Source organism: Gallus gallus, chromosome 2 (assembly GCF_016699485.2).
Source record: "Gallus gallus isolate bGalGal1 chromosome 2, bGalGal1.mat.broiler.GRCg7b, whole genome shotgun sequence".
Lineage (NCBI taxonomy): Eukaryota > Metazoa > Chordata > Aves > Galliformes > Phasianidae > Gallus > Gallus gallus.
In genome coordinates, this window is record NC_052533.1 from 119,184,825 (window position 1) to 119,202,859 (window position 18,035).

At 35.1% G+C, this 18,035-nt stretch overlaps 1 long non-coding RNA gene across 1 annotated transcript; it reads right to left on the reverse strand.

Annotated features, from left to right (window-relative positions):
• Nucleotides 1–480: 480 nt before the first annotated feature.
• On the reverse strand, nucleotides 481–15,582 carry LOC112531870. The gene is made up of 3 exons (XR_003073979.2): nucleotides 15,408–15,582; nucleotides 12,421–12,537; nucleotides 481–738 (listed from the first exon to the last, which is right to left on the reverse strand). It is a non-coding gene; the product is annotated as an uncharacterized LOC112531870 (long non-coding RNA).
• Between the last annotated feature and the right edge of the window lie 2,453 nt (nucleotides 15,583–18,035).

The window sequence follows — 18,035 nt, forward strand, 5'->3', positions numbered from 1 at the left end:
TGTTCAACAGCAAAGTAATAAAGATGTAGTGCTTAATAATGAAAAACAGGATTTTTTATTTTACAAAACAAGCCTCTCAGCTTCAGTGGTGTTCTTCATGAAGAACACCTTGTGCATATGCATTATGAGACAATGTTTAATTGAATGATTGCATAATATGTTGTTCCACAGAATAAAATATGAAATATTCATTAGGCCAGAGAGAGAGTTAGGATGCCTGGTGGTTAAATCACTCACCAGGGAAATCCAGCTCCTACTTCTTGCTCCAAGTGAATATGTAAGTAGTTTATACAAAAAGGCTTTAAAAGCAACTAAGAATTTTACCAAAAAACATATTTTATCTACATGGCTAGCATAGTATCCCAACAAACAGGAGTATGCTGAGTGGGGCATAGTTAAATATATATCATCCACAGCCCTTCATGTAGTTTAAGTAGCAAATGTTACCCAAATGCTAACCACTAGGCAACTGGGTTTAATGGAAACAAAACCTCTTTACAGATTTTATTTTTCAGAAAATGATTGACTTGGCGTGGGTACCTTATTCAGGAAAGGGTTTCCAGATGTGACTCCAGAATAGAAGGAAGTACTTTATGGTAGACTAAATTCATGCTGCATCATGTCCCTGTGAAGGACACGGTATAGGCAACAGGTATATATCCTTAGCTGAAGTGGAGGACTCGTTTGACGCCTTTTGATTACGTGCAGGGTATCACATAGAGGCATTCTTCTGGCATACTTATTTTCAAATTTATTCAGGGAAAAAAAAAAAAAGAAAGAAAAATGATAGTGAGACTGGGGAAATAACACACTCAGGGGAGACAGAATCAGTCAGAACAAATAAATATGCCCAAAATAATAACAGAAGCCAATGTGGCACCAAATATCACTGATAGATAAAGAATACATTAATTCAGTATTGCAAATTACTTTTGCTTAAGGCATATGTACTTGGTATGCCCTCTTAATTATTACTCCTCTCATCAGTCTGCAACTCAAAGCACATTCTCTCAGTAGCAATTAGGGAATGATACTATTATATGAAGCTCTAGGAACAAAAGAAAGATTCTGTACCAAATGGCTTGAGAATTATTTTTTCTATTTTCTTTGTAACAACCAGCTTGTGTGCTACCCATCACAAGAACCCATTCCACATCTTCATTTGCTTGGGAAATCTACTGGGCCAGCAGAGACTCTACCTTTTATACATCATATTTTCTCAGCACAATTTCTCTATAGCCAGTCAGCCTCTTCTCAAGCTTGGAGACAAGAGGAAGGTGCTGTAGGTGACTGGTAAAGCAGAGGGTACATCTTCATCCAATGAGTGGTTTCCCTTGAGGAGATCCTACACGTATATATGCATGTATCTATATGTCCATAAAAGATATCTCGTCTCAGTAACTGCTGTGAGAAGGCAGGAAGAAGAATTGCTCATCATGTGTTTATCTGCTTTTTTGTGTCCAAAGGACTAGGGGTGCTGACGTCTGACAGTTATACCAGTAGGACTGTGTTTGGGAGCCTGTGAAGTGATGCCCCCTTCATGTCTTTGTTTTTGTTTGTTTGTTTGCTGTTTGTTGTTTGTTTGCTTTGTTTTGTTTTTCCACTGTGTTACATATACTGATGAGCTAGCACCTTATAAAGCAGATTTCAGTCTAATTCTACCTTTTAGTGAAAACTCCAGGCTATTTTGGCAGAGTAAACCAAGGGATACACAGGTTGTTCAGTACTGTAAATGATAAATATGGATCAGTAAATGTGTACTAAATGACAAATATGGATCAGTATAGGTGGACTGGATAAAGATTAAGATCATAAGAAAGAAGCCACAACAGATAATTTTTTATGTAGTGTTAGAGTTCATGAAAGGAAAGAAGCTACTTTCATAATCTTGTGTCCAGTAGGTTTGGGATACTGCTAACAAATGAAAAATTAGTGAGTCTCTCTATTCACTGTTAGATCAGGCTAGTTCATCTGAAGATGAGATTTAATACTCACAAAAAAATATTAGTATTATGAAAATCATTAAGATTACAATATTCAAAAAGATTAACTATAGATAAGGCATCTTTAATATTCCAGGAAGCTGTTTTGAAATTGACACTTTCCTATCAGTGATATTGCAAGCAGTATTAGGGATGTCATCATTTTTTGATTTATGAGAAAAAAGAAAAAAAAAAAAAAAAAAAAGGAAGAGTAAGACTGGAATCAACCATAAGAACAATTTAAGGTAGATTTCTGAGAACATAGTGCAAACACTCCTTGAACTCTGGCTTTTTAAAATCTACTAAAGAGGGAAGGAGATAGAGAATTTTCTGATGGCCAGTAAGGTGGTTATTCAAACATTAAATAGATCTGGAGGTGGGGTAGTTGCACATTTTCACAAGAACAAGCAAAATATAATAGAATAGAAACTTGGCTTAAGTATCTACAAAATAGGCAGCTGAAAAAATTAGGAAAAGCCATCTTTGCCTCTTTAGGTTTCTCACCTTCTGAGAATTTTTTTTTTTTTTTAATGATAAGGGTGATGAAGTAAATTTACTTATTACAATGTGAGATTTTCTTAGTCAAACTATTCACATGTGACAGAGTTCAGCTGATGCTTTGCCACTATTGCTTTCCAAGGAAGACAGTTAATTTAGAGAAAATACTTTATGTGAATGTCAAAGAATTTATATTACAGACATTATCACAGTAAACAGATTCTTCTTCATGTGAAATGAAAATGGTAGTATCTAAAGAAGAGATTGGACTTGAAACCTCAAAGGCTCTGCTTGTGAGAGATAATACTTGAAATAAAACATGAGTAGGGAGGAGACAGTTTCAGTAATATTAATATTCAGCCTATTTTTCAGAATTTTGTGTCAGGCTGTAAATACATGGTCTGGCTAATCATCTGCATTTGGCTTCCATCAGGAAGCTATTTTTTTCAGGAAGTTTATCTGTTAGCATTCAAGTAGGCATTAGCCCAACCCAGGTGGTATACTATAGGATCAGAAGATAGCTCTGATTCATTCAGGATAAAGGAGAGGCCATTTGAATGGATCAAGATAAATCATTATATATCCAATGGAAGGATAAAATAAGGGCAGAATTGAGATTAAAATGAGAGGTAATAAGCACAACCAGATCTTATTACGCTGAATTACTAAGATTTCAGGACACTACACCAGAAAGTTTAGGTGATCACAGAAGCAATCCGACTAATTTATAAATTATCTGAAAAGAAAAATCAGATAAGTATCATTTGGAGATGTATTCAATTGAATTGTACGTTCTATTCAAAATCTCTGACTTGAAAGGGGTGCTGGCTATTCTAATGGAAGCAATGATTCACAATGTGAGAATCTGTTTAAGGTAGAAAAGCTGTTGCAGCACTATAAATTACTAACTAAGGAGTTCAAGTATAATCAGAATTGAGAAGGAAATAGATGATTGGAAACAAGGTTGTGGATACATTAGGCATGAGAGACTGCCTCTTTTTCTGTTTGAGTCTTCTTTAGGGGGAAGGAGGTCCATGGACCCAGGAGTGATGCCAAGGCCATGTTAGCAGGGCAGGGGGCTGATGGCAGTTTGCCACCACATGGTATGGATTACAAAGGAAGTATGACCTGACTGGACGAGTCATTGCCAGGTGGCTCCCAGATGTGTTATTTATGAAGTCACAGACTAGTTAAACCACATTCCTGCTGTCTTGTCTTCTTTTCCTGCAAAGTCCAAGACACTAATGAAAGAATGTATGAGAACTAAATAGCAGACCAGTTGTCAAAAACCAAATGGCAACAGAAATCCTTTCCTGTCTCTGGACATATGTAAATATATATTAGATTAATAAAACAAACTTTAAACAGCTGATCCTTGTAGAGTCATAGAATTGGCTTCTACATACTAAGGACAGTACTTGTCTTGGCCTCATCAGTCCCTTGTGAGTACCTACTGTAACACTTACCACATTGTCCTTGATGATTCTGGTTATATTCTCTTCAATCAAAAATGCCTCTTCCCCCTTAATGCGCTCAATGTAGAGAAGAAATTCTTAAAAAACAAATCCAGCTTATTCCTTAAAATAAATATACCAAACTAATCTGAATGAACACTGTTGCTTCTGAAATGACCTGAAAATATCAATTATAGTTTGTGGGTTGATTGGTTGGTTGGTTGGTTTGCTTAAATTAGTCAGATTTGGCAGCAAGTTGACATGACTGAGAGATCACGCAGGTTTCGTACTAGAAGGAAATTTATTTATTTTGCATAACTTATCTGAGTCAATACAGTGATGGTGCATTAGTGCAGAATTTTCCATTTCTTCTGGTTTTGTCTTTTGTTAGAAATGCATGGAATATGAATTTTTTTTCCTGTTGCTATAGCTATGAGAAACAATTTCTGAGTCAGTACTAAGAAGGTAGAAAAGAACACCACACACACACACACACACACACACACACACACACAAAAAAAAAAAAAAAAAAAAGAAACTAGTGCTTGGTAACATTCTAGAGACAGAATGATATCAGTATGACTTGACATGCAGAATAACATCAGTTGGTGCAAGTTCATTGAAACCTAACATGTGATGGGCCCTAAAATTTAATAAGTAATCTGGAATTCTGCAGGTATAAGAAGTAACAGAACTAAGTTTCAAACAATTATAAAATACTTTTTTGAATATAGAAAATTCACTTTAGACTGTCTTGTATGTAATATCTTCATGCAGATATACAAAATAGATAGAGGCTTGTGTGTGACACATTGTATAAGTGCAAATGCTGTATAAGTGCAAACACTTAATGATAAAGAGTCTAGTCATCTTCATTCAGACAAAACACTTTGAATCATTCATCTGACTGCCAACTATGCTAGGATAGAAAAAGGTATGGTTACTATTAAAGAAAAGCCCTGGAATATGTAAGTTTCCTTACAGATTAAGGTTTGTAAAATAATTCTGCATTAAGTAAGGAAGTGAACTGAGATATGCAGATACCTATGTCCAAGATGAACATTTTCAGAATTTTATGTATGTGAATTATTAGATGAAGTAGAGCTTGCATATAGAATTATTTATGTTGGAAAAGATCTCTAAGATCATCAAGAACAAGAGCTAATCATTTGACAAAGAAGACAGTAATTTATTGAAAGAAAACTAAACATATCAGGATTTTTTTGTTTGTTTGTTTGTTTTTTACTGTTCAAAATACAGTCTTCTTGTTCAGACAATTAACCCAGATTAAAATAATTTAAGAACAATAATGACTGGGAGGATACTGAAGGTCAGCTGTAACAATATGCTTACAAGTGGGAATTGAATTGAACAATATGTTGCTATGGTGTATTTATTCAGGATATTTCTAGGTGTCCAATTCCTATAAAATTTACATTTAGAAATATTCAATGAAAGTTGTTTACACTCACACAATCTCATTTTTTTCCGATTTCCAGTTCAATTTTGTTGATTTCAGATAAATGGTACAAATTCATCAATTCATCACTATTATAACTGCATAGTAATTGGAATAGTTTTGACCAGTTTTGGATTCATCCCAATATATTTTTACGAGGAACGTAAAACATTTCTTCCTTCCTTCCTTCCTTCCTTCCTTCCTTCCTTCCTTCCTTCCTTCCTTCCTTCCTTCCTTCCTTCCTTCCTTCCTTTTTATTTCATATTAAATCCATGAATTATTAGGATTTGTTTGGAGAAGTTATTTTCAATACAGCATCCATCTGAGTGGTGTACAAATTTAATTAGTACAAATAAGCACAGTTTTTCTCAGCCCATCTTTAATTCCTCAGCCTCTAGTAGCTGATGATATAAAGTTTTTTCAGTTCTCCACAGTTTATTTGGAGGTAATCAACAATGGTAGTGCATTTTGGAGTTTTTTATGGGTAAATTTAGATGAAGTGACAGCAGTTAATGAGCTGGCTGCTAAGAAGCTTCGTTTTTCCATTTTACCTTTCTCTGTTAAATCTCCCACGAACATCATGGATGCCATTTATAATTGCTTGTAGTTGTAGATAATCATTTTTATAGAGTATATATCCTTAATTTCTGCAAACTATTTCTTGTTTCCCGAAAGATATTTAGATACTTTTAGCATGTAAATGTCTCAATGGGCAGATACTTTTCCAGTGCTCAGCCTGTGAGTCATCATATTGTTTTCACAGTCTGTGTGTAAGCTTATTGGGTATGAATCTCTCTTGTGTGCAGAAAAAAAAGCATTCCAAAACCAGCTTACTTTAGGACAGTTCCTGTTAACCCTCTATACCTCAGTGATCCTTCAATACCTTTGTTTTTCTGCTCTGGTTTCCTCAGATAGAATTCATGGAATCTAGTAGGTGTTCATTTATGTTTTTGCTTCCTGTCCTTTCTGATTTCAGCAAGTTGCACAGACTTGACATTCCAATATGGCACAGATTGTATTTTCTATTTGGTTAAGATTTTCTCTTGTTCCATATATACAATAAGAGTTCACTGTGATTTCTGAATATTCAGAGACCAAGCGTTGCCCATACATGCTGGTGTACACTTAGCTGGAAAGAAACCTGGCAGAAAAGGATCAAGGCATCATCTGTGAACCAAAACTGTGCTCTTGACATAAAGAAAGTTAGCATTAGAAGCAGAGTTGACAGTAGGTAGAAGAAGGTGATCCTTTCCTGTTGAGGCCACTAGGAGTACTGCGTTCATTTCTGGGCTCCTCGGTACAACAGAGACATGAACGTCTACTGGAGAGAGTCCAACAAAGGACCGTGAAGATGGTGAAGAGGCTACAGAATTTCTCAGATGAGGAAAATCTCAGAGAGATGGGACTGTTTACCCTGGAGACGTGAAGGCTTCAGGAATTTAATGGCTATAAATACCCAAGGAAGATGGTGAAGAGGCTACAGAATTTCTCAGATGAGGAAAATCTCAGAGAGATGGGACTGTTTACCCTGGAGACGTGAAGGCTTCAGGAATTTAATGGCTATAAATACACAAGGACAGGGGGCAAAAAGGACAGAGCCATGGTATTTTCTGTGCCAGGACAAGAGGCGATGGACACAGGAAGTCCTTTCTGGATATGAGAAATCCCTTATTTACTCTGCAGATGACAGAAGTCTGCGCAGGTTGACCAGAGAAGAAGTGGAGTCTCCTGCTCAGAGACTTCAGAAGCTGCCTGGACATGGTTCTGGACAGCCTGCTCTGGGTGACTCTGCTGGAGCAGGGGTTGGGCCAGGTGGCTCCAGAGGACCCTGCCAACCTCAGCCGTTCACTGATTCTGTGATTTTGACTGAGAAGAATTTCAAGGCATTTCTCAGGCTATAAACTATACTACTGTATGTGAGATACAAGAGAGTCACATTAGATTCAAATCTGTCAATTTTTTTTCAAGATACTGCAAAAACTATGTAAGTTGAAATGCCCACTTGAAAAATGAAACACGTCACTATTAATTTTTTAAGAAAGCTTTCTCTCCCAATACCCTGGAAAATGTAACCATGTAACCATAAAAAAAACTAGTTTGAACCTTTGAACCTCCTACTCTGAGTTAATGTTTTGTTACTATTTTTTAAAATCTAGCTGAAATTCTAAAGCCATCGAACTGCAACTTTTACCAAGTCTAAAGATTTTAAATACCCATACTTAAACAGCGTTTTAATTTAGATGTTTTTGTCAACCTTGTTTTTTAAATGTTGGGCTGCAATATTGACAAGATAATTTCCAGAGCATTTACTTCTGCCATTTAGCTTAAGAGTCCTTGTTTTTTCTTGTTTCCTTTTGGAAGTTTTTAAAACATAGATGATTACCCAAAGAACTAGTCAGATCCTTTAGCACAGCAAAAATAGCTAGCAATAGATTAAATGTATAGATACTAGGAAAACATTGTTTTAGAGGTATACATACAAGAGTGTTTGTTGCTTTATATGGTGGTTTTCAAGAGTTTTATATAACTTCTCTTAATAATGTATGTTGTTACATATCGTGCCATTTGACTGAGGAATGGAAAGAGAGGTTGAAATCTGAGATAACATTAAAATACTTTAGAAACTTTAAAGCATTATAATAGTTATTTCTATAAAACTACTCCAAATATTTCTTCAAGAAGGAAACAATTTGGAGTTCAAGTTCAGCAGCATAATAACTGAAAATGTTTAACATTACTCTTATTCCCGTCACTAAAGTATAGATTAGAGGTGTTTTTTTTTTTTTTTTTTTTTTTTTTTTTCCCCATTATAAAGCCCTGTTCCCAAGAGTACTAAGATATCATAAAAATTTGCTTTGGGCCATGCTTTGAGATAAGTTCTTCAAATAATGTATAGGGGATTGACTTGCAACTCCTACTTGTGTTAATAGGAGCTATTGAGGTAAATCTCTCATGGATTCATGGGAGAAAAACCTCCGTAGTATTAAAAGTTTCGGCCTGAGGATTATTTGTTTTTGATGTATTTCCTGATAAAAATATGCTGTAAAATACGACACTTCATACTAGTGCTTTCAGATATTTGCTGGGACTGCTAACACTCACTAGATTTTGTTGAAATTCCACTGATGAAGGCTGGAACATAAATTATTCCTTAAATATTTCTCTATGAGAGAATGACAATTTTTATGAAGAAATATATATTTACAGCTCCATGGAATATTATTTAATTAATTACATATAACATATCCAGAATTTTTATATTATTCATAATCAGATTCAAAATGCTGCTTAAACATCACTCAGATATGCCCTCTGTTCTTGAGAAAATGCGGATATAAGATAGTGTGATTGATCTGAACATGTGAGGCTCTACCTTCTACATGCAGCTTTACATTTTCTGCTTTGAGGTAGGTTACAGTCATAGACTAGTCCTGTTCTCTCTTCCTCTGGAAGGAAATCCTTTCTTCTAACAGCTCAGGTTTCATTCAGTCCATCTACATTCTGGAAAGCAATGCAGGTTGTTCTGAGCATGGCATGTACATTCTTGCTCACTGCTGGTGAAAATGCATAGCTAATGGTGGTGACTAAGCTGAAAAATAGTGTTTTTTTTAGCTGAGAATTTTCTCTCTTCAGTAGTGTTATTGTGCTCTTTGTTTCTGCTGTAGTGTCAATAAAAATAAATAGGAGGCATTACTTTTGGAACAACCTACATTTTTAATAGTACATTAGGGCATTAAGTACTGCACACAGGCTTAGGAAAGTGAGATAGCTGCACATAGTAGGTGCAGCCAGAGATAGTCTTTGTCTTCAACTGGCAGGTATGTGAAATTCTCTACAGTTTTTATTTCTGTACAGTGTTATGATAGATAAATGGCAGAAACTTCAGGTGAGATTTCACTAAACCTTCTACAATAGTATTATTGTTTTTCTTTCTCTACTTCAAATATTTAATTGCCACATTCTGAGATCACATTTGTCATTTTGATAGCCTCTTCAGATCAGTGGTTCACAAATCTGATGTGACTGATTAATAGTAGTGAGCATTTCCTTCTTTATTATTTCCAGTCTATAAGCCCTGATGTCTTGCTACTAGCACAATATGACACTTCCTTCTATCATACATATATCATCACTTCTCTCTTACTTTTATACCAAGTTTTCCATTTTGCTCTGATAGTCTGGACCACTTCTGTGCTAACACATCCCAACTTGGTATCATTGCAAACAATTTTGTGCTTTATATTTTCCCCAAACAGTTCAAGCTGAAGACTTTTCCTACTTGTATTACAATTCTTGCACTTGTCTATGTTTGCTAACTTAACAAGTAATTTCCTACGGGTGTTACTCTGTAATAAATCTGATGTCCAGATATAATTTATCTGCTGCTACTGCATTTTCTTCGCCTAGAAAACCTGTTACATTAGCCAAGAGAGATACAGCACTACCCCAGTATGATCTGCTTATGCTGAATGCATCTAGATTTTTATTTCACTTATAATTTATATAATTAATTATACTTTGATTCAGACTTGTTCTAAAATCTTAAGGAGGTAATATTACTATGCCTTCAATGTACCATCTTTGTATTCCTGCATCAGGTATAATACCAGTACAAGTCTGATGTACTCCTTAAGAATACTTACTGCCAGAGATTTTCTATGAAGAAATACTGAGTTCAAATATTACATCAAAACTTAACATCTTTTTTCTTGTGGTCATGTAGAAAATATTTTAATAATCAGTGGAAAGTTATGAAATTGCATTTTGCTGACTCTTTGGTTTTTAATGGGCAGCATTCCACTAAATAAATAAATAATTCATGAATATTTATAGTCCATCTGCTTTGAATATAGTCTATCAAATTTAAATGAGACAAAGGATTAAAGCTACAATTTAAAAGCTTAAACAAGAAAGGCTTATTTTTAACCTTAGGATTGCCCAGAATTTAAATAAGACCAACTGAAACTTGGAATGAATATGAACTCTTAATTTTATTAATCTCCTTATGCTACTGTGCATTGTTCTGAGTCACCAAAATATGCAGAGTTTCTGAATAGCTTGACACATTGCTTTGCATTCCATGTTATATTTTAAGGAATGCTTATCATGTATCACTTGCTAATGGTTTCTGTGGGAGGAGATGGGTAATTAAGGACGTGTGAAATTGGGACAGCATACGTTTTCATAAATGATAACTGCTAACATAAACTCACAGGATTGCTGCAGTTCCAAAAAAAGAAATTGGATTAAAATTTTAAAATGAGTTTGTGAAAATTTTCAAAAGTGACCATAGATTCCATGTATCTTGATTTATGCACCCCACTATGAAGAACTTGTCAGAATCCTCATGCTGACACTTTTTGAAAATATAGCCCTTTGAGCAAGTCTTTTACTCCTTCAACACAAAAATCCATTATACATTTTTTAGAAGGATTTACTAGACTTGAAAAAAGAAAAAAGAAAAAGAAAAACCCACAAAACAACAAACAATTACTCTTTCAATTACATTGTTTGTTAGATATGAAATACATAGCAAATTATGATATAAACATTTTCTTTAAAAATATAGATTATGGTCACTCAAACCCTTCGGTAATTTTTTAGTGTAAAGTATTTATTGGTCAGGCATTGGAGTGGTCTGCCCAGGGAGGTGGTGGAGTCACTGTTCCTGGCAGTGTTCAAGAGGCATCTGGACGAGGTGCTACGAGATATCATAGTAGCTTAGTGGGTAGTAATGGTGATAGGATGGTTGGGCTAGATGAACTTGTAGGTCCTTTCCAACCTTGTGATTTTATGATTCTACAATTCTATGATTCTATGATTCTATGATTTATAAGTACTCGCAGTCCTCCTCTAGAGCTGCTCCAACATGGCAGTGTCCTCATTATGCTGGGGACATTTGAACTTAGCACAATATTGCAGATGGTATCTTAAAAGAATGGAGTAAAAGTGGAGACTCACCTCCACTGAGCTGCTGGTCACACTTCCTTTTGTCGCAGCACAGGATACAGTTGACTTTCTAGGCTGTATATGCACACTGCTGACCCACAGTATGTTTTTCATCCACCAGCTCCCCCCAGAAATTCTCCTCAGGGCTACTCTTAATCCAGTCTCTGCCCAGCCTGCATTTATACTTGAGATTGCCGAATGCCTCAGTCTGTTGCACAGGTCTTTTTGAACTTCATGATGTTTGCACTCCTGGGCCCACCTCTGCCATGTCAGAGCACTGCTACCAAGAGGAGGGCTAATGGTGCCCAGAAGCTGCTCCCTGACAAGGACTCCCCTTCCTCACTGAGATGAATCCCTGCTTCGACACAGACTATGTCTGCCCCACAGCCAAGTGCCTTGCAGAAAAGGGGATCAATCCTAAATTTACCTCGAAGTTGCACTTTGACTTTCAGCTGATAGGGAACTGTGATAAAAGGCTGTCACTAAGAATAAAACATAGTCTGAACTGACGATCCCTCTTTTCTTCCCTCTTTCCTATCCCTCACAGATAGATAAATATTTGCAAGTAGCAGTATCAAAATCAAATGTCTGGATAAGACTTATGATGGATTTGTAAACTTCATTACTCCATTCTTCTTGTGGTGATCTGTGTAAAACTATTTTGATGGAACTGTACACTGGGTAAGACTATACAGTTCCTCTTTGTGTTGCTCTTCCTGTGTCTCACAGGCATAAAATTATACATCTCAGTTTTATGCATGAAATTCATGTAGTGTTTAGGAGGATAAAAATGCTGTTCAAGATAACAGTTGAACACTGTCAACAACTTTGAGGATGTGAGTGGAACAGCAGACAGAGACACATTTACTTTTATTACACTGTCTCACTGCTCAGCTGAAATGAAGGAAATGCAACCCCGATCTCCGTTCACTAAGAATCTGAATGTATCTATGGGTATTTTGATGTGAATAAAGACTCAGCAGATTTGTTGCGTGGAGAAGGAAGGGCACAACTGCAAGTCTCTGTTCTCAGATACCAAAGTGTGTGTGTGTGTATGTATGTATACACCACAACTCACCTTTGATATATATACTGCATGCTGCATATCTACACAGAAGATTTCAGTATGAAAGATAACGCTTCATTTAAACATTACTTTTTCTTATGTGATGATAACTGGTACTGCAGTTGCGAGCTATAAAGAAAATAAGAAAGAGAAACGATGCCTGTAAGTTACTAAAATAACTATGTAAACTGAAGATCTTGTTCAAGAATAGGATAATTTTCTTACATAACATATTAAGGTCTACATACTGAACTGTTTTCTGGTCTCAGGAACAGTAAGTGAGTAATGTGCTATATGATATGCAAAAATTGAAATGTTTTGGCCTCTACTAAGAACGACTGCAAGAAGCATTTTGTCTTTAGTCACTTCTCATGACATAATAATTTCTAATTTTTTATAAAGAAACAGTAAAATGAAATTCTAGGTTCCAAGGTGAGCCTCTCGCATATGAGTCATTCAGAATATAATTTAGGTCCAGTAGAGAAAGAAGAAAAGAATGTAATATATTCACTGATAGATTGAATGTCATCAGTTCTTACTGTTGAAAGATTAATTTCCCATCAATATCTATGGAAGTTGATATTTATTACCCCTCAACTACTGAACCCCAAGATATAAAAGTGAATAGGCAGGTTTACCTGTCATAGCCTTCTCCTGCACTGTATTGGACTCATGGTTATTAGTGCATGCTTAGAGAATGTGGTGCATGACTACTGTAACAGGCCTTTCAGGAGACATGAACAGAAGTACAGCTGCTTCATAGATCCCCTGTTATCTTAGACTAAGGCCAGGCAATTGCACACTCAGCTCTCCTGAAAGAGCTGTATTTTTGGGTTACATATAGTACCAGAATATCAGATGATATAGATAAGAAATTTTCTATAGCAATGTAAGTACCTGTAGAAAGAGAGGTGCCCAGAAATTTTGTGGGCTTGCGGATCACTACCTTGAACTTAAGTGCAGAAATAATACTTTATTGAATATTCTTTTAAAACCTGATCATTTCTGCTTAAGAATTAATAACATCTATCTTGCTTATTATTTAGCAATTTTATATATAATAAGCTTAAAAATGGTATAAAATTATTCCTTAAGTGTTCCTTGGAAACCACTAATTTCAATGTATATTTGTTTTCTTTAGAATAGCTATGAAATATAGCTGGTAACTGGTTTCTGAAGATTCCTAAGAGAGAACTCTGTTCTCTGTTACAGCAAATAATTCATTGAAGGAGCATAAAGAAAATGAGTGCACTTATTTAAACAGTGCGTTACCTTGATTTTTCCATTGCATTATATAAATGAATTAAGTTTGCTAATTATTATCTGATTACTCATGCTATATTTCTAGTAAGTTAGAATTCATACCCTAATATAATGGTTTGAGACATGGTGGTAAATTAGAATGTGAATAAAAAAAGGAAATCCCTGAGTTATATCATGCTATATAAAAATGACTAAATAATGATGCTATCGAAGTTCAATTAAATATATTTTATCTAAGTCTGTAATTTCTATCAAGCTATACTGAATAGTATATTTTTTTCTTATTCATTTTTCTTTTTAGTAGGCGATAAAGACATTATTTAAAGAAGGAATATATAGTTCCAGTCCTTTTCAATTTACCAGAAGTATCTTCAGATCAAAAGTAACAGAGTTGTAGGAACTCTTAAAGGCAATTCAGGAACTCTAAAATGTGGAAATATAAACCACTTTTGAACTGAACCTTTTTCTGACACACAAACCACACTAGCTGTTCTTATTACTTAACATTACTTAGTTACAAAATATTTTTTCCCTTATTTCATTCATTTACTGGATATTGGAAAGCTATCAGTTTTAAAATTTTTCTTATACAATTTTTCAAATAAGAGCCAACAATTAAAATAACAGTAATATAGTCTGCTTTTAAGTGAAACACTATTTCATGTTATGCTCTCCCTGTGTAAGTAGCTGTCATTTCAGCTAACGTCACCAAAAATGTATTATTCCTGCACTGTAATTGCTTTAGGCATGAATGTTTTCTCATTGCATGCAACTACAGTTTTTTTATTAGGAATAATATATGCTTCACTTAGAATTAAACCTATGAATATTGTAGTTTATTAGAAATATTTAAGTTAGAATTAACTATGTGATGATTTGGTAAAAAAAAAAAAAAAAAATGTATGGCTTTACTATTTATTAAGAGCTATCACCATAGAAAACTATTTTCCTGTTGTTTTTATGATGATGATCCCACATTAGAAATGAAATTGTCATTTTAATTCAAACTACCATTATTTCAAGAGAAATTTGTGACTCCTGTTGGGTTAGTAAACATGCTTTTCCCTAAGAGACTTAGCAATCCCTTGATTCTGTATCTATGTGTTGTTGTTGTTATTGTTGTTTTACCAGTAGCAGTTGTCAGCAGCCAGACACTGGACCAGTATCTCCTTTCCTGTCTCCTCCAGGAGTCTTTTAGATTATAAGAAACAATCTGTTATTATTATTAAAATTATTTTTATTTAGTTTTTATGGGCCTTGTTGACTTATTTCCATGTTAAGACTTTGATGTGAATCATTACGAACATACTCCATGCTATGCACATGAGGTTGAGGTGGCCATCACGGTGAGTTTTTTATTATACTTCATTACTTACATCTAAAGGTAAGAAAGGAGACTAAATATCTTACTGTTTTAGATTCCAAAGTACAGAATATTCTTGAACATCTAATTCCCAGATCACAAGATCATAAATCTTACATGCAAAATATTCTGCTAGTATTTTCAGGGTATAATACTTGTTTAAATTTTCATGGTACAAATTAAATCAACAGATCCTACAGCAGTAGATACCGTTGTTACCTTTGGTTTAAGAAATCTTAGTACCCTTTTATTCAGCATTTAATAGGTTAATTTCTCATTTAAGGTGATTCTTTCATACCATTGATTTAATTTATTGCTAAGTACTTTCTACTTTGAATATGCTGTATATACAGCATTTATTACAGTAGCTTACCTTTAAATCTATTAATTGTCTTCAAAGGAATTGGCTCATCTTAGCTTCAACAAAATGCTTTCATGAGATGACAATAGCTAAATCATTTCTTTTCCCATTCTCTGTTTTCAGTCTTACTGGCCTTTCAAACTGGAAAATTTTCTTGTGCTTCTCAGCGCAGCGTCTAGGGGCTTCTAATCAAGTACTTGTGTGTCCTTCAGTTCTAACTGTGTTAGTTTGCTTTACCTTGAAGACTTTCAATTCACATTGGCTTTTCAACATATAAATTAATTTTTTTCACCTGAAATTTGATAGAACATAGATGCTTTCAGTACCTTTACTCATTATCTGTTAAGTATGTTCATTAATCTACATTTCCTATTTTAAATAAAAATGTATTATTCTGACACTTGTGATTATGGTCTCCTAGCAACTTTCTGAAACTGGTCCTTTTAATTTCAATGGGTCTAAGACCAGAGAAGAATGAAGATAGCCTTAATTTTGTATGTGGTTTAATCCTTTTCTCCATGTGGTATAACTTTCATTTATTAAAAGAGTTGATATCTGTAATTTCATTGGACTAATGATAAAGTACATTATTAAGCCTTCATTCTACACGTCAGTGCAAGCTACATCATAGAAAGAAAAATCTTTTCCCGCATACTCAGTTGGAGTGTGCAGTTAGCAGGCTGATTGTTTTTCAGACAGGCAGCTCCAGAAAAACATCTTAAAGGAAAAGAAACTTAATTCAATTGGATTTTTCGATACCTCAGTAAAAATCAACTTTCATTTTATGTGTTGCTCTCTTCAGCTCTACCAGGCTGCATGTGGTAAATCTCTTGTTCCCAGTTGCCAAGTCCCTTCGCTTTTGCCAAGTGCTCTGGCACCATGGGGGACAGCTGTACTGCTTTCAGAAGAACAGTAAAGTTTATGATGTTAAAACATTAGAAGCTAAAAACATAGTTAATAAACCACCTGATATGAACAGATACACACACACACATGAAGAAATCCATTCTTCATTACTATTAATGCACAATTTCTCATTCTTCAGCACACTAATTCAGGACTAAACATTTCCCTTTGCTTTGGTTGTCACTTAGTCCATTGCTTTATCTCAAAGTATACACAAGACCTAATGACAACATCAGTGTTCATCCTTTCTTTGTATATCTAAGCTATCAATCTGGAAGCAAAGACAGCTACACTGGGAGAAAAACAGAGACATTGTGTGAGCAACTGAATATGCCCAGGGATGTCGAAGGCAACAAGAAAGGCTTCTACAAGTATATCAGTGGCAAAAAAAAGACTAGGGAAAATGTGGGCCCTCTACTGAAGGAGATGAGAGAATTGGTTACCCAGGACAGTGAAAAGGCCAAGGTACTTAGTGCCTTCTTTGCCTCAGTCTTTACTGGCATGACAGGCATTCAGGAATTCTGTGTCCCTGAGATCACGCTGTAAGGCTGGAGCAAGGAGGATGTAACCTTGGTGGAAGAGGATCAGCTCAGGGAGTCGCAGTTTCTTCTGAAGAATCAGTGATGTCAAAATTGGAGTTGTTGCTCCTCTTCTAGCTCCCTAAGTTCTACTGAAGTTCATTTTCTATGGAGTTTAGCATAAGGCAGCATGAGTCCTCAGTCCACTTTTATCTATTGTTGAGATAAGTTAGAATGTGCAGTCTGTGAACATAGCTGCAATACATGGGAAGTGCATACCATGGTCAGGTTCAGTTTCCTAGTGTAGACATAGTGCAGTTACTAACTGTGCTGAAATCCTGAATCTGAAAACTTTGCTGTTTTCATAATCTTTAGAAAATTGGTTTTCTCCCTTAGGACTTTAATCACTTTTGTCAACATCAAGCTATATACTACTTTTTTGGATGTAGATACAAAATTGGATCTTGCTCTGAAATAGTTCAGTGATTCATACATGTCTGGAAAAATGTTCCTTCAAGCTGTGTGAAGATTAGTAAACAAAACAAAAAGAGAAATAGACAGATATAAGGACCTAAGTAATTCTGCAGCACCACCTTCAAAGTAATAACGAGTTTCACTGATGAAGACTGTTGATTAATTTCTGTCTTCTTTTTTCTCCTGTGACAATACTGGGTTCCATATCAAGCTGAAGGACATTAAACTATGAAAGACACACCTACCTGGATATTGGTTGAGAAAGACATGATTGTATGATTGTTTATCAAAGTTATACAGCATAATGTCATGAAACTGATGATTATGCTTGAGTTCTGGCTGCGACTAGGATTGTGCATGACATTGCTATGGTAGCTCAATGAAGTGAATTTGAATATCAGCATGGAAAGCTTTTAAAACAGACTGCGAGCTATCAGGATCCGTGTACTAGCTGGTGTCACCTGCAGATCCTTAGAAGGCAAAATAAACTTTGACATCTAGGGAATTTACTTTGGCACCCTAATATTTTCAACACTCTCTTTGCATGTTTAAATTTTCAAGTATTAAACAGTAATTATAGAAGAATGCTAACTAAGAAAGTGCCTTTTATTTTCTATGTTTGTTAAATTGACAAATACCCATAACATATACACATTTAAAAGAACAAAGCAATGTAAGAAAATATTCCTTTGCTGATTTCATCTGAGAATTTCGCTACTGTCAGTTTCTTCCGTAAGGGCCA